This window comes from Pundamilia nyererei, unplaced genomic scaffold (assembly GCF_000239375.1).
Source record: "Pundamilia nyererei isolate P.nyererei 1_Seehausen unplaced genomic scaffold, PunNye1.0 scaffold00008, whole genome shotgun sequence".
Lineage (NCBI taxonomy): Eukaryota > Metazoa > Chordata > Actinopteri > Cichliformes > Cichlidae > Pundamilia > Pundamilia nyererei.
In genome coordinates, this window is record NW_005187409.1 from 2,984,278 (window position 1) to 3,011,796 (window position 27,519).

At 39.7% G+C, this 27,519-nt stretch overlaps 1 protein-coding gene across 6 annotated transcripts in view; it reads left to right on the forward strand.

Annotated features, from left to right (window-relative positions):
* Positions 1 to 27,519, forward strand: part of drp2 (dystrophin related protein 2) — a 175,447-nt gene that overhangs the window by 42,022 nt on the left and 105,906 nt on the right. For all 6 annotated transcript variants that reach the window (XM_005722946.2, XM_005722943.2, XM_005722948.2 and 3 more), the window contains exon 2: positions 13,254 to 13,434. The gene's annotated coding sequence lies outside the window, so the exon portion shown is untranslated. The remainder of the gene's footprint in view (positions 1 to 13,253; positions 13,435 to 27,519) is intronic.

A 27,519-nucleotide genomic window follows, 5' to 3' on the forward strand; every position in this document is an offset into this window, starting at 1 on the left:
AACTGAGAAAAAAATTCCTTGTGCATCTGGCAAGTTATAGAAAACTACACAATGTTCTACGAATCGAAAACTATAGTTAACTATCATTGTCCTAAAGAAAAAGAAATGTAAGACTTTGCCAGAATTGCAGATTAATCAGCTTTATCTGTGATGCAGAGTAATTCTTTGGATTATCCTGAGTAGGCTGAAGAAGGTAGATTTAATTCTTTCAGAAGAACAGCCAAATTTAGACCAAAACAGAGGTATCACTAAGCAGATTCCCAGCATCGTTCCTGGAAAATATTGGAAAAAAGGAGATGTGACACGAAAAGATATTCATTGCCTCTTAACTTCTTTTAATTTTATTTAATTTAATAACGTTTTTGGTAACTATTGTCCTTGATGTAAATATGTACAAATTGTGTATGTTTCTGTTCTGTGTCTTGTGTACTGTTTGTTTGTATATGTGTCTTTCTTGCTGCTGTTGCACCCAAATTTCCCCTTGCGGGACAATTAAAGGATTAATCTATTCTATTCTATTTCACCAATTCTCCATTGGAAGGTTACCCATATGCAGCCTATTCCTCACTGATAACACTGACATTATGGGAATAAATAGAATAAAACTTACTACCAGGCTGCAAAAGGTAGTTAGTGTGTATGGAATAAAGCCAAAGGCAAAAACAACTGATTTTAGTCAAAAGCCAAAGTAAATAGGAACCATCAGTCATCTGGTTAAATGTGCAGAAACTGGAAGAGATGTAGGACAGGGTTGTGTTTAATAAAAACACAAATTTTAATTGTCTGTCTGTCTTTCATGTTAGGTTAATGCCTCTCTTGTGAATGAAAGTCCAGCGTTCTGTGTCAGGGGTGGTTAATACCTTTTCACAACCTTGAAGTTAACACCCTTACCTTTGGCCTTGCTAAATTAAGGTCACCAACCCTTCAGTGATAGCACTCAACCTTGAAAATGGACGTAAGTCATGAGGTGAAAAATCACCTAATATGGATGTAATTCTCGCGGATACTTGGCTGAGTTGACAGAAACTGCAGAGTGGGGTGATAACTCCCTGTGGGTTCAATCACAATAAGCAACATATTATAACATAATTTAAGTAATATTCATTTGTGCAATTATGATTGTTCTGAGCTGAAAGCGTGAAACATTGCACAATAGTGTTTTAGCTTTATGCATAAGGAAGAGAGTCACTATTAAAGGTTTCTGGAAGGAGCTACAATATATTTTTTATATGTTTTGTTTTGGGGGTTTTAATGGGTCAACTTAGCAGATGTGTTCCCTGTGGTGTCCCTGTTTCCTGCAGCTTGGGACATGGGTGGAAGATAATAGCAATGGTGAAGTAATGATGTGCTTGTCTTGGGATTATGGCAAGGTCACTGTGGATGGTTTTTATTCTATGGAAATTGTTAATTTTTCTTAGTCCACGTGCACCTAAAATTCAATATTAACCCCATCCATGATGGTCAATATGGCCTAAAGATACCATGTTGTAATCAATCGGTGAGAACACGATAACAATCTACCAGAGTCAACAGAAAGCCTATTACAGCATGTTGGATGATTGTAAAACCAGATAACAACTTGCAGAGAAAGGAGTGATTATCTGGATGTGGCATGATGCTAACCTGCAGGGTAATAGACCTGGATGACCCTTCCAGGACTGTAAGATAACCTCTCATGAAGCCAGGGACATCCCCTGAAAATGAAAGCCCTCTCATTGATTAAACAATGGAAGCTTCTATGGGCTCTTCATAAAAAATGCAATTATATCTAATGGCTTTTACTGTGCAGTAGTGAATAATGCCGATGTAAGAGGCTCGACTGTGCCAGGATTTGTGTGATACAATGTTAGAACTCACCTTAAAACCTTTTTTATCCCAATAAATGTGGAGGAAGGTTATGGATGCGATGAATGGTTGGTTAATGGAGGGATGGGGGGTGAATGCGTGTATGAGCTGATACCAGAACAGTGCCCGAGGGGAACAGTTTCCAGAAGCTTGCAATAAGAGAGGAATTCTAAATAGGGCAAATTCACAAGTTATAGAGAATAATAAACATTCTTCATGTGGAAATCGCTTGAAGAATTGTCTTTTAAACCACACTTTTTTTGGTCCAAGAGAGAGTTACAAGCAGAGTTCATGAGTGGGGTTCACTGGATGTATGTGTCAAGCTTGCATGGTTGCTCAGTAAAATTGCTATTCTGTCTCTGTTTATACAGGGCACTGTTAATGCAGATGAAAACAGATGTAATGGTCATATTTGTTGGCCATTTCAATGAAGACGAGTGCTACAACATAAGGTATCATCATAATTATTCATAAGTAGCTGTAAAGTTTTGTGGTTGTGTCTCCCAAGTGCAGGAAAAAAAAAGTTATTTAAGATGGGCAGTCACCATGAGGGAGCTTGTTATGGCCACTGTGCCCCTTCAGCTACATCTTGGTACCGCGACAGGGTTCATTACCAGAGAAGATGGCGTGCAAGTAATCTCAACACTTAGCCCTCAAGAGAGCCCCATTCACTAGAAACTCAGGGGCACAAATTTCACATCTGACTGGATACATGGGTACTGTATAATGCCCTCCCATTCGGAAACTGAAATCATTCAAAGTGTAGTTTTGCAGTGGAGCCAGGGCCCGGTCAACATATTCCCAAAGGCTTGCTGAAAAGAGGCAACAACTGAAGTAATAACTGCACATGTGAAATATTACTACAAGCTGTACTGCACAACCAACCACTAGATGCTACATGCTAGCTCTTCATCACATATTAATTTTCAGATACTAAGTTTATGATAATTGCATTTTTAAAATAACACTAATCAAACACAGCAGTGTGCCTGTTTGCCATATTAAAAAGCTATGCTGTTACGAACAGACTTTTTTTTTTATTGTTAAATGAGAAACAGATTAAAACGAGAACTTATTACCAAGGAAAACCTATTGAAGCACAGCGGGACCGCCAGCTTACTGGAGCTGCAGATGGTTGGAAACACACATTCAGTCCTGCTGCCTCTTTGTCGTTACTGTTGTCTTTATATAAAAGATGGCCATTGCCTCTGAGGCTGAAAGGTAAAGCCATTGTGGAAGTGCTATAAACGTGCAGTCTTTCTCAAGGTAAGCAAGGCACGACTCTACAGCTCACTTGACTGATGACCTTTAAGGGCGTGGCTACATTATGGTTGATTTTGGTGCTGTGTGATCATGCAGCGTCTCCTGGTTTCTCAATGAGATTCAACTCCTCATTTGTAGGGTCTGGTTTCAAAAACCCAAGATGGCAAGGACTTCAAATGGTCATGTCTGTTGTTTATATACAGTCTATGATGCTTATAGTTTCCACATATGTTGTCTTGTGCAGTTTTGCATTCCATAGAAATATTTTTCTGGCACTACATAGAACATAGTTTTGCATTTTAAGATGACTGACTGCAGCGCTGCAATCACGGTATGCTTGAGTAACTGTATCACAACTGGAATAAACTTTCTGCTGGGGATCCAGCGGCTCAGTGTGTTAAGCACAACCCGACACTCTAAGGGTTATGATTCTGATTCATGCCGCAGCCAGCCATGCTGAAGTGTGTGCACCATACTGCCATTATTCATCAGCTTATGTACCTCGGGGACAAGCCCCTGCAGCACTTACACTAAAGTATGCGGCTCCAGCAGAATTAAGAAACTCTGAGACTTTCTTGCCTTTACCTTTAGCCGAGTCTTGGTCATTCTTGAGCATGAATAATGGAGTGTGAGCAAAGTGAGAGTGAGGTGGTAGCAAGGGCACAGAAATGGAGAGGACACACTCATAGATGGCCTCTCTTTGTGTTTGTGCTTCCTCTACTGGGCACCAAGCTGTTGCTCTGGGGTGGACAGATACTGTATTTATTCCACCTGTATTCCACTTTTAAAGCTCTGTTAAAGACGAGTAAGAACGGGCAGAGGTGATCTCTTTAAAGAAATCCCGTACATGTCAATAAAGTGCTACATCATGTCTGTTTGAAATGTGAAAATTTCAGGTGTTGTGGTTGTGTTGTGAAAGGCTGATTGCGTAGGCGGATCCAGCCACATGCAGTGGGGTTTTGCTTTCTCTTATTGTTCTGCATTTCTGTTGCCTGGCAAGACTGACAACTTGGCAACTACAGAAATTGATTGAAGTTGAAGCTGGAGAGGTAATTTTCACACTTCGGTGCCACATGGAAACAAAAGAGCACAATTCTGGGAGCTCTACTTAGGTACACTGCAGACACAGGTGTTTACTATGCTCACAATTTTACTCGCAACTAAACAAAAACGGGACTGCAGGAAATGTCATGTGCAGCCACTTGATTGTATAGCCACAAGTATCTGATTACACATGCACACACTGAGTGAATGTTGAACATCTATTTCCAGACCTACGGGCAGTAAGATTCTGCTAACTGCAGCCACAGATGGAAGGATTTGTTCCCCTTCAAATTCAAAAGCATTGGCCCGACACTGATTCTGGATGGTTCAGGTATTGAACTGGTGCTGAAAACCTTGACTGGCCAGCACAGAAATAAAATAATAATCTTTATGGACCTTCTTTATGGTGCCAGCAAGTTGGAAACATCTTTTTTTTAATGGAATTACTTAGAAGAGCCATAAAACTTTCCTTGACTGAAACAAAAAGGGCCAGATCAAGAAAAAAGACCACAAGACTGCTTTGATGGCTATTTTAGTGCATCTTTCTATTCTTATTGCTTATAAGTTCGTTGCAGTTGTTGTAGTTTTGGGTTTTTGTACTCTGCTTTATTTACTCTTTTTATCAATACTCTAAAAGAAACTATTTAACTGCCCTGCTAGGGATGAATACAGTTAACTGCAGTTCAATAAATGTAGTTCACTTAAACTGGGAAAAAAAAAGCTTTGGAAAAACGATAATGTTTTCAAGCCATGATCCAGAAGACAAACCTGCACTGCTGGCACTATTAAGTTTAGCTCAGCAGAAAAAAAGTTAGTTGGCAATAATGTTATCTTAACTATACATTATAGTGAAGCTACAGTCATTACAATACAGTAGACTTGGAGGTCAGCTAAGTGGCTCCGTTTTTATTGTTTTTGGCTGGTCTGTGTGCAGTGTAACTGTAATACAACATAGCTCTAGACTAGTAAGTATGCAGAGATTACGTTACCATTTTCACACATGAACTTCAGGCAATTTCAGGAGAATCTGGTGAGGACATTGTCCCAGTTACCCTTCCTCACATGCAGTACCCAACGTAAGATTGTGCTCCTCAGACAGGTTCTCACTGCTAGAAATACTCCATTTGTAGGTTTGCAGGTGTAAGAACTCATAACATGCACTGGCTCGCTTTGAATTCAGCAGAAAATTACATTCACCATGCTCACACAGACTTTGTTGCTGGGAATTGGAAGGGTGAAGACTGTTTAATATCTGATTTGACTGAGTCAGACATTTGCATACTTGCATATAGCTCCTCTGATCAGTGTTTAGAGAAATTCTGCACTATGGTGTGTGTGAAAGTGACCCTTTTGATCTATATATTGGTAAGGATATCTTTTTTCCCTCCAAATTCTGACTGCAGGGACATGCTATGGGAATACTGACATGCTTGTAAATGAGTGTGAATGACAGTCAGTCCTCCCAGCTTTTCATATCTCATTCCACCCACTTGATGGGAAATATTGGACTAAAACTCCTGCTGTGCTCTTGGGATGTCTTGTTGAGTGTTTTCAGTGTTTATCTGTCTTACTCTCTGTCTCAGCATAAAGGATATCCGGCTTATTCATCTGTCATTCAGTTTTTCCTCTGATTCTACATTTTGTAGTTCAATATTCCTGTATTCTTGTCCACCGGCCCAATACTTCATAAAAGAAAGGTTTTATCTTTCTTCTTTCTTTCTCCCCCCCTGTATTATGCTGTACCGTGTTTACATGTATAAACATCCCATTCTCCTTGTTGAAAGGCACTGTGTTATTGCTGGTGACCAAAAAAACAGATTTTAATTAAGTTTGATATAATTAGTTCCATCCATGTGGACATCTCAACATTTCCGTTCATCTCTCTCAAACATGAATGCAACATTTGAAGGGTGCACAATTATTTCCAATCAAAAATCCCTCGTTGTCCAACTAGCATGATGAATGGGTGAATAAAACTCTAGATCGTAAACTGTGTCAAATTCTAAGGTTGAATTCCACTTCACTGTCCTACTTATATTGACAAGCAGCCACTGAAGCTACACTACTAAACACTCATGCCCCTATATTGGTAAGGGCAAGCAGGCAGGAGCATGTGTGAAAATGGCCCAAGGCAGTGAGTGCCCCTTACCCACCTTGAAGAGTGAGACGCTTTGACAACTCGAAGGCCTGAACGCACTGAATCCCCTTTGAAATGTTGTTGTTTGAGGCGGCTAAACGCTGAGGGTCAGTGGGGTGGCCACAGGGGAAGTGAAGAAGAAACAGAAAGGGAATGTTAGTATTCAGTAACACATCGTGTTAGTGTCAGCGCTGTACTTCTGTGAATGAGTGACAGAGCTGCACTTAAGGTCTAACCATCACTCTGTCTGGCTGTCTGTTTATCTAGCTCGCTGTCAGTACGTATCCGTCATTGACACAAGATTTGGCTCGACCACTTTCATGACGCAAAAAATATCTGGAGTACAGGAAACATACACTTACAGACAGAGATGGGCAGTAATCTGATTACTTTTTTCAGGTAACGAGTAAAGTAAGGGATTACTATTGCAAAAACGGTAATTAGATTACCGCTACTTTCCCGTAGGAACGCTGCGTTACTGCGTTACTAAAACCGTGATTTTTTTGCGAGAATGTGTCATGACAGTGACGTTAGCAAGTGCAACGTTCGTGACAACAGCTGTGTGCAGATCAACAGTGCATCATATATCGATTGTGGGAGAGAGTATGAGCGTGCAGCGTTTAAAGCGTGGAAGTACTGACCTTACTTTGAGTTTGATTCCATAAAAAGTGACAAAAACATTAGCGTCCGTTGTGCGTGGGAAGAAAACTTCTTTTTACAGCGAAAAAACCCCCTAAACTTCCAAGCAAGCACTGAGTGCGCAATGACGTAATGGGAAACTCACAGAGAAACTCGCGGATTCTTCCACTGACCGCCGCGGCACACCTGCACCAGGGCAAACCTCCGCCTACGCCACTCCTGCTTTACAGGTGAAAATAGAACAAAAGACTTTGACTTTAGTTATTTTCTGCTGTGTTTTACTTGCATCTATTTGAAAGACTGAGTGTAAACACAAAAAATATATATATATTTTATGTGCTGGAATGTGCAGAAAATAGGTTTAAATGTTAAACAAATTTCTTCCAGTCAGAGAATGGTGCATATAATTAAGTTTTTGCTTGATGCATAAAGTTAAAAGGTTAAAACTGATAAAACAAGTTAAAAAAAGAGACGTTTCCATTTGATTACATTTTGTATGATGGATTATGCAGAAAAAGTAGAATTGGGCTGAAAGATCTATCGCTTTATCACCTATTCAGGTTGTAAATCGTGTTTTTAAAAAGTAACTAACCAAGTAATTAATTACTTTTGAAAATAAGTAATCAGTAAAGTAACAGGATTACTTTTTTGGGGGAGTAATCGGTAATTAGTTACTGATTACTTTTTTCAAGTAACTTGACCAACACTGCTTACAGGACAGTTTTCAAAGGAGCTGGCATGCGAAAGGTGGGGCCAGGTTTCACAATGAGCTCACCCGAAACCCTGGCTGATTGGGACCCACACCCAGTTTCACACCTTGGCTCAGGCGATTAGAGGATCATCAGGAGGTCCTTTTGTCCCTCTGTGGGGGAAACTCCCACTAGGTTTAAATCTGGGACTCTCCACCATTTGACCTTAGAACTGAAGAAGCTTCTCGGATGAGAGGTGAAGCGTCTTCAAGCAACTTAAAGAAGTCCAGACGCTTTTCTTTCCAAGCTCCTTTGACTACAATGACCTGGATGACTGAGAACCTTCACAGACATACAGGACAGTTTGTTAGGTGTACCTATTCAGCTGCTCATTAACATGGAATTCTCATCAACCAATCACGTGGCAGCAAGTAGACATGGTCATGAAAACTTGAAGTTCAAACTGAGCATCAGAATGGGGAAGAAAAGGTGATTTAAAGAGACCTTGAATGTGGCGTGGTCGTTAATGCCAGACGGTTTATCTTAGCAAACAAACACAATGATGGCTAACATTATTATAAAGCTTAACAGTGTAACTTTAAGCCCCTCTATGGTTCTATAAGAGAACTAAGTGTTCTACCCACCAAAGATAAGATGCTTTATGGAATTATAAGATAGGGCAGGTTGCCATTTTGCAAAGAACCTCTTCATGCTACTTTTAACTGTATATGTAATCTTTTCCGTTTTTAAAAAAAGACAGAACATCTCTGAGCCACTGAATTTTCTGGATTTCCAATAGCAGAACATGTCTTGCCAACAATGAAGTAATTGATAAAATAAATCAATGTTTATTTGTCCACTGGGAGCCCAACTATTGCAATCTGAGGAGAAATTGAAGAGTTAGTTGTAGTAGGCGTGTGGTCTTCTGGGCATTTTTGCGACATAGCTCTCTCAAAACAGAAATAAAACATAAGTAAAGTTACAGAAAGGAGCACTACACTTGTCAAATACATGAATATTGTTTCTAACCATGTCGATTTAATTCAATTTTATTTATATAGTGCCGATTAAAGTTCAAATAATCTTGTTTCTTTAACACGACAGTACGTCCACTACTCACATGGCCTCCACAGGCACCAGATTTCAATCCAACAGAGTACATTTGGATGTGTCAAAATGGGAGATTCACATCATGGATGTGTAGCAAATGTGGGATGTATCATTATCAATATGGACCAGAGTGTTTTCCAGTTTGAAGACAAAAGTGGGTCCAACTTGATACTAACAAAGTGTACCTGTAACAAAGTAGCTGCTAAATCTATGAATGCTTTTCTACTGTTTTAAGTGTCATTATTGATTTTGAGGTTTTTATCACATTTTTTGTTTTTAAATAAGTTTGAAGAAGTCAAATTCAAATGCAATCATGATTCCACACATCTCTGTTTCTGCAAATGTTAAGAACTGGGGCGCTAAAGAAGAAGTCTAACAGTTTTGAGAAGTCTGCAGTTTTCTCAGTATGCTGCACAGATCTGATGTTTTTGTCTGCCAGTGTTTCTCCAGTGAAGTGGGAGTGTGAGTGACAGATAAATCATATGCTTCATGTATGTCCACATTAATTTTCAATGTCTGTTTCCATTGCACTTTTTCACATTTTGTTTTTATTGCTAAACCAACTTACCCACCTCTGCCAAGTGAAAAAGCTGCCGTATTTTCATGATTGGATACTGGACTTTGCTGTGGGCTGAAAAAGCTGTGTACAGTCTTTCTGCCCCGAGCCAAGCGTTTGCTCTCAATAGCTCAAAAAGGACTCAGGACTGTTCTACTATGAAAATGGCAGGTGCTTCAGGACTGTTTCTGAGGTCGCTCCACATAAATTTCTCTGTTGTTTATGCATCAAATGATCTTATTTACATACCACTCTTGACTCTTTTTAAAAATAAATAAAGTTAATGTACAAACCTGCTAAAAAGATTAGCACATGCATATGCAAGAAATAAAGAGATATGCAGAGGTTCCCTTTGAAAATTGACTCAATTGACTGGAAAAATTAAAAAAACATGTTTTTAAAGTATGTAGCTGCTGGCATCAAAGTGCTGTTGAGAGAAAGCTAGTAATTACAGGTCATGCTGATGAAAAAGTCTATCAAAAAATACATGAATAAATACATACATATACTGCAAATATCTTTTGCCGTCTAAATTTGTACAGGATATCTTTCCAGCAGCCTTCTTATTGGGTTTGTAGGACACGCATTTTATGAATGAAAGGGTTAGTCAGCCACATGGGGTTTTTATCCACAATCGTAAATAGCTGTCTAGTTACAGCAACAGATTAAAAAAAAGATCTCTAAAGGCTGTGATCTGGGTTATGATCTGCTGCCCTAGTTCTTGTCCGAGTCCTATTAAATATTTTACAGATTATATATTAAAGTTGATAGTGTTTCCATTCCATACTCTAAGAAAAATACCCTATTATTTGGTCACCAGCTGTGTTAAATTAAGTGGCTGGTTGAAAAATCAGATGGTAATTTAAAGTAACACATGGATGAACAGGAAATGTATTATTGGTTGACCTGGACATGATCAAACATAGTGATTCAAACATGGTGAACGTTGAAACAAAAGGCAATGACAGTATTTTCTTTTGCTAATTTTCCAACACTGCGGTGACGGGTAGCTGATAGTGTCGACCTTCCAGAGTGCTTTTGTAACAGCGTGGTGGCTGTATTTGCTTAGCAACAAAGGTTAGCTCAGTTTAAAAAATATATAAATGCTTATTTATATTTTTGTTTTAAAGAACACTGGGTCAAAGTGGCACTTCTGCACAGCACAATGCCTACTATGGTTACTCTCTCACTGTGAGAAGCGAGAATGGCATCAGGGAATTTATTTTCCATGTCCAGCATGAAGAGAAAGTGCTGTAGGCCATACCAGCATTAGCTCACAGAACCATGGTAAACCTTGTGGTGAATGACCAAGCCTACCCTAAAAGCTATCAGCTAAAGAGGTATAATTGTATTAAGTCATGACATTTGCTTTTTTTTACGTTTAGCTTTTCAAGCGTATTTACCAATAACAAGAATAAGATGTCTAATGAGATGCATTAGGTAAATTAAGTTTTTAGATAAAAGTTCCTATGTGTCCACTAAGGCTGTTGGGAGGGTGGCATTCATCCTGGATGCATCGCTTGTCTATTGTAGGGCATACAACCATCCACACTCATATCTATGTGCAATTTAAAATCACCAGTTAACCTAAGAAACACAGGCTCCATTGTGTGGTGGTTTACACATTTGCCTTACCAGCAAAAGATCCCTAGAATGGCATCTGCCAAATCAAATATGCAGCGCTACCTTCTGTGGCGTCTGTTTGTGATAAAGGGAGCAGCAGAAAGGTTAACGAAAAAACAAAAGATACTAATATGCATGCCTTTGGATTGTGGGGGGGACTGAAGCACCCGGAGAAAACAGATAAACTCTACCAGCTCCAGCCGACTGATTGTTTTCCTTGCTGTGAGGTGCCAGTGTTTACCACTCAATGGTAAAAAAAAATAAATAAAAATTATACACAAAAACATGTGAAAATTGCCTCAAGGCATAGGTCTGGCAGAGGGTCAACTAAATCAGGCAACCCACTGAGCTTGAAACCCTGCATTTCTTTATATGGAGTTTCTCTATTTTCATTGTTTGGTTTTGTTTTTGTATTTTTATACAGGAAGGATGAAGCAAAATAAAACTTACTTTTACTTATGCTGCTTACAAAATCTATCATGTGCAGTATTAGCACTGTTTTCCATCTCCAGTATTAAGAAGGCTCAGTGATTTCTTATGGTTTAATGTTCTAATTCATAAAGTGATTATTTGTTGTGATTTTTGCCATTTATGCTGTTATGGTTTCATGGCTTCATTTTTTATTCAGTTAAAAGTGGCACAGGTGTTGTTATCCAGGCTTTTTCTCAGTGGCAAAAGCAGATGTCCTTGTAGATTTAGCTGCATAATATGTGGATGTCTGTGTGTATCTTATATCTCTGTAGTTCGAGATATTTGACATTTTCAGATCTGATTAACCTTTCTCTCTTTTTGCTGTTGTCTTTACATTTCATTAACATTTAACAGTTTCACAGTTGAGGAGAGGAATACTGCGGTAATAGCTCGGTATAGTTTTAAATGCTGTATTGTCAGGGTTTATTTGTGCACACATGGATGCATGTATCGAACATTTTATTTATTCCACGCTGTGTTTATTCTGTCTAGCTGGTCCTGCTGTAACTACATGGATATCCGTGACACTGTTTAATCGTATTAATATCCCCACGTTATTGCATTTCTTTATTAGCAAACAAAGATAGTTAATTTATTGAGATTCAGAGTCTGATGTAGCCGTTGTGCTGGATTGTGGCTGTCTTATTGGAAAATGAAAACTGTCTCTCACATTGTCTCTAGCAGTTGTTGGTGCACTTATTTCATGTAGCTTTCATTTTGACACCCTCCAGGATGCTGCGCAGAAATTTAGCATATTGAATCTATTAAACCAATGAAATATTCTGTCACTCAAGCGAATATAAACAAACACGCCTTCCTACACAAACACATAGTGGCTACAGTGCAGCCATCAATGCTGTAGATGTACTACAGGCACAGAAACAGTCTAAAGGAATATTCTGCTTCCTCATATAAAACTATAATGTGAATTATGAATGCCACTTACTACTTTGAAAATAGTTCAGCTCATTCCCTTTCTGCCTGCTGCTTGCTTCCAGCTTGGAATTAAACTTTCATATCTGTTTTGAACTGTTAGGGAGTGCGCTCTTTCTTCTGCCAACCTCTGCACTGAACCCTCGCTAGATTTATTGGAAATGTGACACACCTCTAAGGCAACCTGTTTGCTGACAAAATTTCTCAAAATGTGTTCCTGTTATTTTTTTTCTTTTTCATTTTTGGTGAAGCTGCTTCTATGTCTCTCTGTACTCAGTCAAACGGGTAAAGCAAACTAATGTGGTGTTTATTGCTAGTCACTATATGAGGCTCAGAATTAGAGAAAATACTACAGTTAATGTTAACACTCCTATCTAACCTGAGGCCATGATAGAGTTCCTTTGCAGGGTAGTTTTGTGGCAGAGTCGAAAATGAAATCTCTTGGAAGAGAGGGGATACTTATTGGCATTCCGTGTGCAACGCCTTGCTCCCTGTTTCTTGCCAGTGGCCAGCACCCAGTGTCTCAGTAGTCCTATATTCCAGACCCGAGTGTGCTCTCTGCCGATAATAAACAACCGAACAACCACGCTGGAGTCATAGAGGTTTACTGACTTACAATCCGACCACCTTGCTCTGTCTATCTCGCTCAACGGTTGGGTGCAACCTTTGCTTTATGTTCAGTGTTGACATGTTTTAAAACCCCTGCTGTTTCTGCTTTGCTCCCAGGTCTGAATGTCATTGGGCTTGTTTAAAAAAAAAAAAGAGAGGGGGGTGGGACTGGTTAGACTGAGGGAGGGACGGGATCTTTGGCATTTGGCCCAATGTCAATAAAGGATTAAACTCCAAAAGACATCTGTTAAATGATGTGTCTTTTTTCAGCTTCTTATCAAATCTCCTTCTGTCCACTGGGGAGCAGTTTCTGACCCTGTCTCATGTATTGTAGGTTTCACCCGTGTGAGGAGATTGCTGCTGCTGCTGCTGCTGCTGCTGCTTCTGTCCTTCCTCCACACCCAGGCCTCCCCCCCTCCTCCCCCTTCACCAGAGCAGGGCAGCCACGGAAGGCTTGGCTCGATTTCAGGGAGGCTCAGATCCTGCAGCCACGTCAATCACGTCTTCACCGCTGGGTAACTATCAAGCATGCTATGAAACTACTGCTGCCTTTGAATTTTTCTGGCATGAGAAGCACAGACATTTGAGATTATGTAGTCTTGTTTTTGGAATTGTTTTTTTTATGCTTATTTGTTACTTCTGGAGTCGGTCATGTGTGCATTTCTCATGTAAAGAGGCATTTTCTCCATCCAAGCGTGCAATAAACACACACACTCGCTCTCAACCGCACAAACAGAGATGCCAGAGGGCACAGGAGATATCTTTAGGCGGTTGATAATTTATTTATTTGTTTTTTTTAATTTAATCCTATTGACTAGTTTGACGGGGTGCCATGGTGATGCACTGTCACAGCAAGAAGGTTCTGGGTTTAAGCCTGATGGTTAACTGGGCCTTTTTGTGTGGACTTTCTATGTTCTTCTTGTGTTTTTTCAGGGTACTCTGGCTTCTTCCTGCAGTACAGAGGTGCATAGTAGGTAGGTTAACTGGTAATTCTGAATTGGCCGTAAATGTGAGCGTGAGCCTACAGGTTAGGCTGTGTCCTCGTGTTACAGTAGCTCTGGGAGGGACTGGCACTTTGTCTAGGGGTTACATTGCCTCTTGCCCAACGGCAGCTGGCACAGGCTTTAGGTGCTTGCAACCCTCTACAGCAGGGTTATTAACCATACAGCACACTGAATAGCTTTCCAAAGTGTAACAATTGTAAAGAAGAAGGGAGAAGCCTTGGAATATTTCACTGTATTTTGCAAAAGGTAGCACTATTTTGCCAGTTGTCAAGAGTGGTTGTCTGAATTGTTGATTTCATATAGGCCAGAGGTCTGAATCATTGTCAATTTAACAACCTTCTGTCCAGCCAGTACTTCATAGGTTTAAAAATTCTTCTATAGATACTGAAGTTGTTGCTGCAGGGCAGTGATTTAACTGAAAAATGACATAGGCACTAAACAACCTTGCTTTTCTACAGGAATATAACAAGAATGCAACTAGTTGGCAACCATTTGTGTCGCGTCCCCTGTTTCTGTCGTATTTCAATCTCGTGTGACTAAATAATTAGTAAAATTGCTCATGGCCTGCCATGCCACACCAAAGTTAGATTACTAAACCAAGAGCTTTGTGCAACCATTAATTTGAGAGATGACAGCAGTATTTGTCCGTGATTATAGAAAACTGACACTTACGAATGTTTTATAGGTTATTATGCAGTGGTGGCCATAGACTATGGCCAACTATGCTTCCAGCTGCAGCACCTAGAAGACCCTAATAAACTCACTGTAAACTAGCTGCTAAAACAATGAAAAGCTTAGCAGTATTCAGTGAAAAAGACAGAGACCAGAAACCAGTCTAGAATCTGAAGACTGGTTTTCTAGATGTGTCACACATAGTTTGCTACGACAGTCGTCACATTGTCTTTGGACAATATATTAGTGCTCTGTTTATAGCTTGCTCTGTTAGCAAAAAAAAAAGAAGTTAGGATACATATTTATGTCACAGTTATACTTTAGTAATTATAGGCTAGTGTCCACTGAGTTCTGAGGTCTGCTGGTGACCTCGCTACCCTGTCTCAGTTGACACGTTGAACTAGTTCTGCATAATACGTCTCTAAACTTCCATTTTTGCCCATTATTTTAACTTTCTAAATTCAGATTTGTACATATTCTACTGAATTCTTCAGGTAAATAGTGAAAAAAAAAAAGACAAATGAATGCACATTTCCAATGTGTGGTGTTATGCAAATGTTGGGTGCATCAAGACGAACAGCTGGCTGAGCTAATTCTCCAGGTGGGTGCCGTTAAACCATTATACACAAATTAAATGTAGTTAAAAAAAGAAGATTAATGGACATGGAGTCTGTTAATAGTTTAATGCATCTGTTCTCATCTCCTTTTTTGTTTCCATTTCCCCCTTTTTCATCACAGTTTTTTAAATTTTCTTGCCTCAACTCCAGAAAACCTTTAAATTACCTGAGTGAAATTATGTCCCTGTAGGTTTAGCCTACTTACTACACATAAATTGGACTCACACTAGAAACATGTAATCTATGCATCCTTTTATTTTCCTTCTTGCTTTCCACGAAGCTCTACTATATGCATTTGATAACCGTGTCCACCTACACTCAGTTATTGAAGGCCCATCGTTCCAGACTTAAATAAATGGGTCTTAGGTTTCTGCCGTGCAGTCACCCTCCAGAGCCAGTTCAATCACTGTCTAACCAGGAGTTACATCCTTTCCCTGCCCTTATCTCTAACTCCAAATTACGGAGTTTCAGCCCAGTTGTCACATCAGAGAGTCACAGGAGGACGTCAGGGAACCAGGGGCCAGCTTAAACAAGGTTATAAAAGACAGAAAAAAGGCAGAAGGTGGTTTGTAAATACACAATGAGGATTATGCGGACGTAGCGCCAGCCCACTGCCCTGCCTTGGCAGGGAAATAGTTCACTCAGTCATCCAACTGGTGTGCCATGAGGGAATATTGCCTTGCTTTGGCTGCTGCACATAAGAGATGTGGTTTTAGAGTTACAGCCTGCTATCTTGCTAAAAGACATTTAAGAAAGGGTTTACTGCTATACTTTGTCAGCGATGGAAATTTTGCTCGCTTTTTCTCCCCCCCTCTCTTATCTGCGGGCTGCTGCATTATAGTCTGAGTCCATGATTGGCATTCTGCAAGTGTGGTCCGCTACTTTGATTAAAAAAAGAAGTAAAATAAAAATATGTCAGCTATACATATAAGCTTCTGTCCCAACGTGTCAGCTGCTGAAATTACCCTGTCTCCACGTTTCTGCTCTCTTGTCACATTGTGCATAAAAATGAGCTAATGGGGGAGCACCCAGACTGCTCTATCCCGATGCTAATGAACAACAAAGTAGCATGAACAGTAGTCATCAACATGTTATCCTGAGGTTTACACCTGAAATTCCAATATTTTCCCACCTACTACCACATTACCCATTTTTGTATAATTTTCTTTTTCATATCAAGATAATAAACCAAAAGCATAGGATTCTTCCTCTTTAATGGGCTAAAGAGGTCACATTAGTGCTTTAAGGGTTTTAAAATAACAGCATAACCACAGATAAGCACCCGAAGCAGCACTACAGAGCTCAGTGTTAACATCACATACTGTTGCTGTGGCTCCCTGCTAATCTATGTTCAAGGCAGCTTAGCCTATTTGCCACCATGAATGTCCCAGAGTGTGTCACAGTCTCAAAGACCCACCACACTGGCTTCTGGGAGCATCGCGCTCCCTTTTCTTTTTTTCCACCTTTCCACTCTCCATCACTCTTTAATTCCACTCTTCTTCTCCCCTGTCACAGTTTGATCTTCTTATCTTTACTTTGATTCAAATCTTCTGCGGCCCTCTTTCATTTTCTTGTTCTCAGCCCTTTCTTAAGGTCCTGCATGTTGTGATGAGCCTGAGGCTGCTGGGCGTCTGTGGTGTCCTCCAGAGGCATGGCTCCTGAGCAGAGGAGCAGGTTTGAGGATGAGTGAATGTGGCACTCCGCTATCATCCTCTCCCTCTTCTCACTAGTCTCCCTTTTGCTGTCACATCTCCCACTCCTCCTCTTCACTCCTTTATTTCCCATTTCACTTAGCATGTACTATCTCTCCCTGACTCTCTTTGCCTGTCGCCTCTGAGAATGATGCATATGAGGGTGGCGGAGAAACAGATATAGCTTCCCGACAGAATTGTCTTTACTTGTTCTTCTGGTGCGTGTATGTGCTTGTAAGTTGTACTGAATTGTAAATGGGTAAATGGGTGGTTGTTCATCTTAATGCTGGTATGGGAATATGTGGGAGGGAAGGGTATGCTGTTTATGTTTACTGCATCTCAGCATTCCCATTCCAGGAACAAAGAATTGCTGTGTGTAAACTGGGTGGAAGGGTGGGTGGGTGGTGAGGTGTGGGTCATTGTCTGTGAAGAAGATGCTTTACACACACACACCTTATGGTGGCCCAGAGTGCACACCACAAGTTTGACAAAACAGAATAACAAGATGTAAGAAACCACAGCAAAAATGATCAGAATGAAAATGCATTTAACAAAAGACATCAACACGCAGCAAAAACTGAAAATGCAAAAATCACACAGAGAGAGAACAAAACAGTAAAACTGAAAGTACAACAAAGATAACCCACTTCATTTAGAGAATAGTAGAAATGTACCATTTAAAAAATTAAAAGGGAAACTGTTAATTAAACTAATTAAATTAAACACATAGCAACATATGAATATGCCAAATCTATAGACAAGGGACCAGATTAGCTGCACCCAGACCTTTCAGGTTTCTGTTTGTACTCTGCTTATAATCTAAGTTCTATTGACCACTAATATTTGAGCAGGCTTTGGTTGGGTAGAGGTAAACAGTGTAGGTTTAAAAATTTGACAATCTCAAAATCGTCAGCTGTCAGTGATTTATCTTCTTGTTAGCTGTTTTGTGCATTAGTAAACAATAATCAGTGGCTGGAACAAGGAGTCTTGATCCAGATATTTGCTGGCTACACTGAAAGCCCCTAAAACATGGACCTTTGCCACAAGGGGCTAAGTCAGCAGATTAACATACAAACATACGTTCTAATTTGTTAATATTCTCTCACCAGTCAGTTAGCTACAACTTGCTACTATTGGGTTGGGGCCTCTTTAATATTTAGAACACCCTTCGTTGTCTGTGAAGGTTCTCAGTCATCCAGGTCATCGTAGTCTAAGGAGCTTGGAAAGAAAAGCGTCTGGACTTCTTTAGGTTTCTTGAAGACATTTCACCTCTCATCCAAGAAGCTTTTTCAGTTATAAGAGCAATTGGTGGAGAATCCCACATTTTAAGCCCTATGGGAGTGTCCCCAAGAGGGTCATGGACCCCCTACTGATCCTCTACCTCATACGAGCCAAGGTGTGGCCCAGGATGTGAGTGGGCGTTAAAGCATCTGGGAAGGGATCTCAAAACTGGATTAAAGATGGCAGACAGTTGGTGTCGTTGGTGTCCCGGGCATCCTGGGCCATTTGACCTAAGTCAATCACATGATAGGGTGGGGCTAGGTTTCACAAGGGGCTCATGCGAAACCTTGGCTGATTGTGACCCACAACCGTTTTCACACCTGATTAGATAGAGGATCAATAGGGGGTCCGTCACCCTCTTGGGGAAAAACTGCAGACAGATGACTGAAAAACTCAGTGTCATGTTCCCCGTGTCTGCCCGGCTGACTCAGGTTGGCTACATACGTTTCTTGTTTACATCTACCTCTCTCACGCTTGCCGTGTCTTGCCGGGGCGGAGCTCATTGTGGGCTCAGTTTCCCTTGGAGCCCTGGGTGTGCAAGGTTGCTGGTGTGCTGTGTTTTGTGAAGTCCCTCGTGTGTGAAGAGCTCCTTTTCCAGATTCCCCTGTGCCCTGGATTCCCCCTGCCCTCTCACTTGTATATATTCGCAGCTGGTGTTGTATAGCAATAAACGGAACTTTTAGCTGCCTCGTCTGCGCCTGAGTCCATCCCACATCGTGACACAGAGAATTCAACTCAGTCGCATCAACAAACATGCCACCTTTCTACCCCTTTCTGATACTCAGTTTAAAATTGGGCAGGTCATCTTGACCTTTGTGTCTACATGTCTACATATGTTGGGTTTCTGTTAGATGAGTTGCTAATTAAATATTTCAATTAATGAGCACCGTACCTAATAAAGTGGCCAGTGAGTGAATGTTCTGAATGTTGTGCTTTTACTCGTATTTTTGTCTTATCCCTTTTTTTATTGCTTAGTTTAGCACTTTTAAGTTAAACTGCAATTATATCTGAAAGTGTGTGTGTGTGTGTGTGTGTGTGTGTGTGTGTGTGTGTGTGTGTGTGTGTGTGTGTACAGTCTGCCTGGTGTGCACTCACACAAGCTAGCAGACATGCGCTTGTGTAAAATTAAATCCACGTCAGCAGGCAGCCATTCAGATAAGATTAACAGGACCTGACGTTTTCTTCGTTGGAGACATATGCTTGCTCCAATTCCCTCAGAATATTTCCCCTTGCCTTCATCTTCAGTCCAAATTGCATTTCATCTCAGTTCGAGGACATTTCTCCCCACTTACCCTGTCTGCCCACAGCAAGACCTGTTCTCACTATTAATTTGATTTCTGATATTGTTATTACAGGGCAGCATGATTAGGAGTGCATGAGTTAGATAAAAGCCTTGTTTTATGCCATATTGAAGCCAATTAGCATTAGTGTACACTTTCACCTCAGCAGACAGATGACTGTAAATGCTGATTTTATGAATGCAGACTAGCTCGCTGCTAGGGACATTGTGTAAAGGAAAAGACCGATTGTTTGCCATTCCAGGTTCAATGTTTACAACCCCTCTTTTAAAAAAAAAAAAATTTTCATCATGCTAGAGGAAATTAAAAATTCATCTGCCTCCTGTGTGATGGATTTCTCTAAGAATCACAGGCTGCTGTGTCAATTAACTCTTAAACTACAATATTATGACTTGAGCCTTGAGTAAAGAATTGCACACAAGTGTTAAATTAACGTCAGTTTGAGCAGGCATTATACATGTAATGCTGCACATAGTTGAAGAAAAGGATTTATATAAAAGTGAGGAATGAGGGGCCGTGTTATGGGTTAGTGAGTAACACCTACATAGATGTGAACATCATTTATACATAAGCGCAGAGGCTGTCACATGGATGTCACTGAGGGCTATAGTGAGGAAATGTGATTATCATTTATGCATAAGCACCATTATTGTGTGGGAACAGTGCACTGCAGAAAGTAATAACATCGGTATCTTAAAGCAGCCGAAGCAGGTAGAGCTGTTTCATCCGTCTTCTGCCAGGGCTGCTTTAAAGCAAACTGCCTCACTAGTTGGCTAGCATGTTTGTGTGGTCTTGAGCTAAATGTATAGCTTTAGTAGAAAGAGACAGTGTGTTGGAAAATAAAGTTCTGGCTGAAGAGATTTAATGCACTTGTAGTTAAGCATTTCCCCCCACTATATTATATGGGGAAAACTAGTTTTTGTTCACTGCATTTAAATGCTCTTATTATAGCAGTTACTTTTTAAGATTTACATTTACACACAAAAATAATTAATTAAGTCGAACCCTTTCAGAAAAAAAGCTGTATTTTCTTGTCGTTGTCACAAAGGCCTTTTCATGCCTGTGGTTATTAGCTGTTGCATCAAAGAGGCTTTCTGTATAAAGTCATCAAATGGTTTTATTCACTTTCAACTGGCGATGCCTTTTAGCAGCTGTTATAAAGATGTGATTAAACAAGGTGTGAGGTGATGTAAACAACAAGGAAGGGTTCAGATTGAAAAACAGATTTAAACATAGATTATGATGCTTCCTGTTGCCCTGTTTAAATGTTGGAATTTTTAATGCTTAGAGAAACTCTAGGTGCCTAATCTTTAATTCAGTTAGCACCACAGTCAAAGGAAGATGAAAAAGAAGAAGTTATTTTATTTGCTAAAATTTATATTCTCCATTGGCAAATGTAGAACACATATGATGATACATGGAGAGGTTGAGTATCCTCTACAGAACAGATCAGGCATCAAGTACAACAGATGGGACACTCATTAAATCAAGTTACATTAAATCAAGTTACATTAAAGCAACTTAACTACTGTACCCTACATGTGGATGAGTTTATTGCAACTGGGGCTGCGCTTGACTCTGAACTGATGCTGTGGCCATTTCATATGGTCATTGTTGAAGACATTATGACATTGTGACAAAAGACCCTTAACATATTCTAGTTTTTCTTAAATTCATTTAAATTGTTTTAAGTATAATTTAATCTTAAATAACAAAAATCATTTGATTTGACTTTAAAAAAATCTCGGTGTTATTCTGGAGTGCAGATATGCTATATTTTAATATATCCTTTGGAACATTAGTTGACGCTAGTGAACCTCATTAATCTTCTCAAGCCCCTTAGGTTTCTCTTTTGACTTTTTGAATGGACTTAGCCCTCAGCTGGGAACTACAGAGCTAAATATGACAATCCTATAAAGCATTTAAAACAACCTTTTACTTAACAGACAGAATCCTTGGCTTAGTTTAATGCTTGCCGATGTGGTAAATTTGCTTTTGTAAGACCTATCAATGCTGTCGTCACACTGACAGGAATTAATTATGGTATCCCATAATTTATCCATGTAGCAGATGGGGAAGCAACACATATTGAATCTTGGCTTTCATACAGGCACGACCATTACTGTGTGAGCTGTGTGAGACAGAGTGGAGGTAACTGAGAAGTAGCTGAGTGTTGTGTGTTTGTGATGCTGTCACTCTGATGTGTTATAAGCCATTAGCAGAGCTACGAAACGGTAGCTCAGAGGAAGAAGTCATTGATCTTTTGTGTCTGCATTTGTTGCTTGTGTGCACCTGTAAAATGTAGCTTCAACTTTGGTAGATGTCAGGTAATATGATTGCGGGTGGTGGTTCATACTTGCACGTGTTTGTGTGCAAACTGTGCTGTGCAGCACAGCCTTCATTTAAGATTCTGCAGACATATTCACAACTTTCCTGCTAATCCCGGAGCACTGTAATTGTCAGGGTGAGGGATGTAAGGTCTTCATGTTGGCATCTATTGGTCCTAATACAGCACTGAATTGCCCTTCATTAGGAGGAAGTTAATCCCTGCTTATAGTGGTGGAGATGGACACTAAGAGCACGCCGCAGAAGTCGATACATTCATTACTTTACAGCCCCTCTGCTGTGGAAGGGCATTTGTATGAGCCGACGAGGACACATAATTTGTTTTTAACTAAAGTGTAATAGAGAAGTGACATATTTATAAGACGCCATGATTTTTGCTATATAGAGTCATATAGAATATATGTGTATTTTCTCTTTTCATTTACTAATAAATATTAATAAATGAGTCCAACATGCACTCAGGTTAAAGAAACCTCAACATGATATTCACAATCATCGGATGCATGTGGGTATTCTATAAACCTGAGAAAACATTAAAGATTTAGGTGTAGCAGACATACAGAGGTCACACAAATCACCACAGGATTGCATATCTGTGTCCATTAAAGAGAGAACATGTATATTTTTAAATGATTTGTAAAATATATGTTACTGTTACTATTAAAAACATCACAATTTTGGCTTTTTAAGCGTCATCAGCCTGACGACGGATAGGTTGAAATGCCTAATATCATTAGATTGGTTTACAGATCACAGTTAAACAACACATAAAAGCTTCTGTAGCTACACTTTACATCGTTATGAAGCCATCTGTCTAATTTTCTATACATTTTCGTTCCTGTATAGTAATGCTGGCATCGCGCCACCTCACCAGGAATAGAAATGCATGCTATTAAGAAATGTAGCAATTCATAACTTCACTCTCATTTTCACACTTTGCAGAGTGACCCATTACATAGTCCGGCATATGACCAGCTCTTAATAAGAGCTTTTCCAGTTCAACCATGTGTCAGAACATGAAGAAGCATCTCCAAAGGCTGAGGAGAATAAGGCTGTCACCTCGTTGAACAGGAGGCAACGATGGACCAAAGTTCCATTCATTATTATATCATCATATTCCACATATTCAAGTTTCATACCATATATACAGGATTTTAGCGCATACGTTCAAGGCTTTTAAGGACATCATGATATTAAATACAGTTAAAATATTTGTAGTGGAGTGAGGATGATGAGTTCAGTGTCTCAGTTCAGCTCAGCCTGAGGAAAGCGTTGAAGTGTGGCAGTACACAGCAGATACTTGTGTATTGCTTGCCAGGCTGGAGCAGGGTTTTAGCATTATCTTTCAGCATCCTCTTGGCTCTACACAATGCCCTCTCACCAGTATCACTAATGCTCAATAGATGGGTGCCAATGATGTTCAGGGCAGTTTTATTAATCTACAGCAGATCCTTTGATCTCGGGCGGTATGCTTCCCTTAACTTTGTTTGATGTTTTCAACTATGAACCTTCCTATTGTTCCTCTTTACAAGTTCAAAAGAACTTGGCAGTTAGTGTCTCAAGTTTCCTTAGTACATAACAATAACTATATTGATTATATCAGAAATATTGTAATATTTTAAAAGTTTTTAATAGACGTTAGCCTTATGGCCTTATAGCCTTAGGCTTATGAGGGTCTGAAAATTATATTAGCACCAGTTCTATTTAATTTTCACCAGTGGAAAAGGAGCATTTTCTACATAAAAAAGACAGTTTTGTATTCTGTAGTAAAAAAATTTTGTCTGTTTTTTTGGGGTTTTTTTGTTTTCAGTTGTTAAAGTCTTAATCTGGTTTGTAAAGTAAACATCTCATCTCTCGCAAGAGCATTATGAAATGCAACTAAAAATATATTTAATTAAATATATTCATAAGTAAATAAATATAGCGCTTTCACATCATTTGAGGGCTTCATTTGATTATATATATACATGTTAAAGTGCTTGTCTAATTCCCACACAGTGACTGGCAAGAATGGGAAAAGATGATCAGCAATGTCTGAACGTATGTGTATATCCTGCAGGAATCTGAAAGACTGTAGTTTCTGCTAAAGCTGAGTATCAGGTGGAAGAAAGAGACACATGTTTCATCACTAATTAATTTGCATGAGATTTTCTCCTCAAACTGACAGAATATTTTTACTCTCGTTCGGTTCCAGCACTCTCACCATTCATTAAGTCCACATTTGAATTCCACTTGTACACAAATTTTATCCACTGCATTTCGCCTACAGTCACACACAAGGTAGCTCTAAAATTCAGCTGAGAGTACCAAGCCAAAGGAAGTGTCCCTATCCAGATTATCTACTTACAAAGCATAAGGGTAGCTTAATGCCATCTTACTGAAAGTGCACTTAAAGATGCCATAAAAGAATAATTACAGAAGGTATAGTTGTTTTTTTTTTTTTCAGACTTCACTGAGCAGCCTTGGATTTGCCACCCTGTAAGGTAATGCGTCAAGGATCTGAGTGGCATCACACTGTGGACAAATGGCTCAGATGTGGCAGACCTTACTCGCATTATCAAAAAGGCAGAGTCATAAATAACACCACATTTGGCGGATGACGGCTCAGCTTGACTCCCTCTAATGTCTGACTGAGCGGTGGATGCGGGGCACCGGGGCGGCAGTGAAAGATCACATGTATCTATCAAATGCAGTAAAATTAGGTAAATAGCTTTGCAGGCCACTTTTCACTTTGCCAGTGGAAAGATGTGCCACTAGAATTTTTACTCGTCCCCATGAAGGATGACAGGAAGCATCTGAGCAGCAGAGTGGAAAAACGCATCCTGGCTCACAGGCTCACGCCATTTTAAGAAGTTCTGTGTTGGTGCGTGTGATGGCAGCAGGAGTTATGTGGCTCTGTGAAATAGAACAAACAAGTTAATAAAATTCCCCTGGCTATCTTTTATACAGCAGTGTGCTGAAGTTGACAGGCATGAGCTGATATGTGTGGCGTTGGCTGTTGTTGGTGTCGGGGGTATCTTAGAGCCCCCGTGGATTCCATCTAAAGGTACGTCGCAGATTATTTTCTGTTTAGAATAAGCTAAACTGGAGGTAGGTCAATTACTCCCAGCTGTGGACCTGATTCCACTGCTGAACTGAAGTGGACCATGGATTGCTGTGTCACGGTGGGGTCAGGTGAGCAGACGGCATGGGTGCCTGTGATTGAGAGCTCTGTCACAGCACCTGCAGTCACCGCCTCTGACAAACCTCCCGGGGCATGAATAATGTACGCAGTTGGCCTGAGTGATGGTTTGTGTAATAATGGCAGGCAGAATGGCGTGACCAGAAACCCCAGTAATGGCCAATGTCTTAACCAGCCTGCCAGCCAACATACACAGGCTTACCTACCACGGGGGAGATGTATTTAATTTACAGTCTGCTGTTGGAGGGTCTCCTGAGTGCTGCTTTTTTTTTAGAATGAAACCGTTTTGCTTTCCTTTAAAATTGTAATTTTTTATGTAGGTTTCGAAACATAACCACATTGCTCAGCTGAATTGGATCTTACACACTTATTACATTTAATGAAGTGAAGCCCAAAAACAGACTCCTGGGACATGGCAGATTTAGGAAAGGCTTGCTTTACTCAAATGCCATTCAGCACATGTGAATGCATCTTTTGGGAGCTATGTACCTCGTGCAGTATTCTCAAAAGAAAGGGGTTTCATACAAGTCTTACGGCATCGAACGTGGTTATAGCTGTGCAGCTGCACAGGAGGTAAAAAGCCTGCACTCACAGTAGGGACAAGAAACAGTGAAGACAAGGATCAGAGTCTGTCCTTAAAGCCATTTATGGTGTTTCAGTTACTTCACCTCTTCAAAAACTTCTCACACACACACAGTAGTGACTGTGTATGTCGCTTCACTTTTCCCCCCAACTTTCATAATGAACAGTGTTGTGTTTTAAAACAAATGAGCCTTTATTCTAGTATTATGTCTTCTCCTTTTACAAAGCAGACATTTTGGCTCGTCACTAAGGCAAAGGTGTTATAAAAGACGCCTCTCATTGTCCCAGATGTCCACGACAGTGTGACAATGTTGAACATTCGCTGCAGCAATTAAATTAAAGTTAAGTTCAATTGAATCCTATTTTTATTCTGTTAATTCACTACAATACTCGCTGTACGGCGCTTTATAGTGTAAGGTAAAATCTTTACTATGTAGAGAGAAATTCAGCGATTCCTTTTGAGCGGCAACTATGTGACAGTTGAGAGAGCGAGAGAAAAAAATCCTTTTCACAGGAAGATATCAGGGGCAGGCAGAGTGGCCCTCTGCCTTTTACTGATGAGGGGAAAAATGAACATGGAGCAGAAGGTCATAGAGGGATAACAAACAAGAATGAAGCCATTATTCATATCATTATTTACACTGAACCTGAGTACATGTACCTTTTTCACATCAGATATTTTAACTTGGCAAATTAGGAAGAGCACAGGTTTAATTAATGAGAAAAACTAAGGCTTCTATTTTAGTATTGCAGCTGAGGGATTTTATCCTATTCACCCTTTAAAGTCTAAACCATTAAATAATTGCCAGGAAATTCTAATCTTTTGAAAATAGAGCCATTACTATGAACCTTCTGATGAAATTACATTTTAATTTTCATTTATTAGTTTTAATTTGTATCATATTTGCTATATCTGGCTTTTTTTTGTAATTTATTTTTAAAAAATGTACTGTTTGTTTGTGTTTTGGGAACACTGATGATATAGCAGTCTAAAAAACTCTATCGATCAAATATGCTTTTAAAGGGTTAAAAAAAAAGCGAATTTATGTTCAAAGTTGTGTTTGCTTACACTCATCATGGGCATGAATGTCATGATAATTTGGGGCTTTTAATGATTTCTTTGAAGTGTTCCTTTTCCACAATAAAATGATTGTACATCTTTAATGACTAGCCTATTAACTTCTCGCTGATCATGATTGACTACAACTGGTAGTTTTTCTTCCCCAGCATAAAAACGATTTGTTTGACAGCACTCGCTCTATGGACCACAACTCAGAACAATTGGAAAATCCAAATATTTCAGCAAAGACATAAAAAGGAGACGAGTTTAGTTCAGGAGACAGAAACCTGATCGACTTTTTTTGCTTAGTTTTGTTGCTGTAGAGACTGCTGGGGACTTCCTGTGATGTACTAAGCATTTCTTTTTCACTCACCTCTTTTTACTCTCTATGTTTATAAACCATTTTCCATATAATTGTTAGTTATTAATAAACTCTGGCTCTCTTCCACAGTGTTTCTTTTGTCGAAGTCTCATTTTACTTTTCATTTTCTTTGCTTCCTTTCACCCCCAACCACCGCAGCAGATGGCGGCCCACCCCAATCCTGGTTCTGATGGAGGTTTCTTCCTGTTGAAAGGGAGTTTTTCCTTCCTACTGTTGCCAAGTGCTTGCTCACGGGGGTCCTATGATTGATTTTCTGATTTACATTATAAAGCTGCGTGAGGTGACTGCTGTTGTGCTTTGACGCTAAATAAATACAAATTTAAAAATTGAAATCGAATGCTTAAAAGCCAATTTAAATGAACTCTATCAATTCTGCTAAGAAGAGTGGTTAAATATCCAGCCAAAAGCTTGTTGATTACTATCAAACACATCTTGCTAAAGGATATTTAACTAAATTTTAGTGGAGATGTGTATGTATGTATGTAT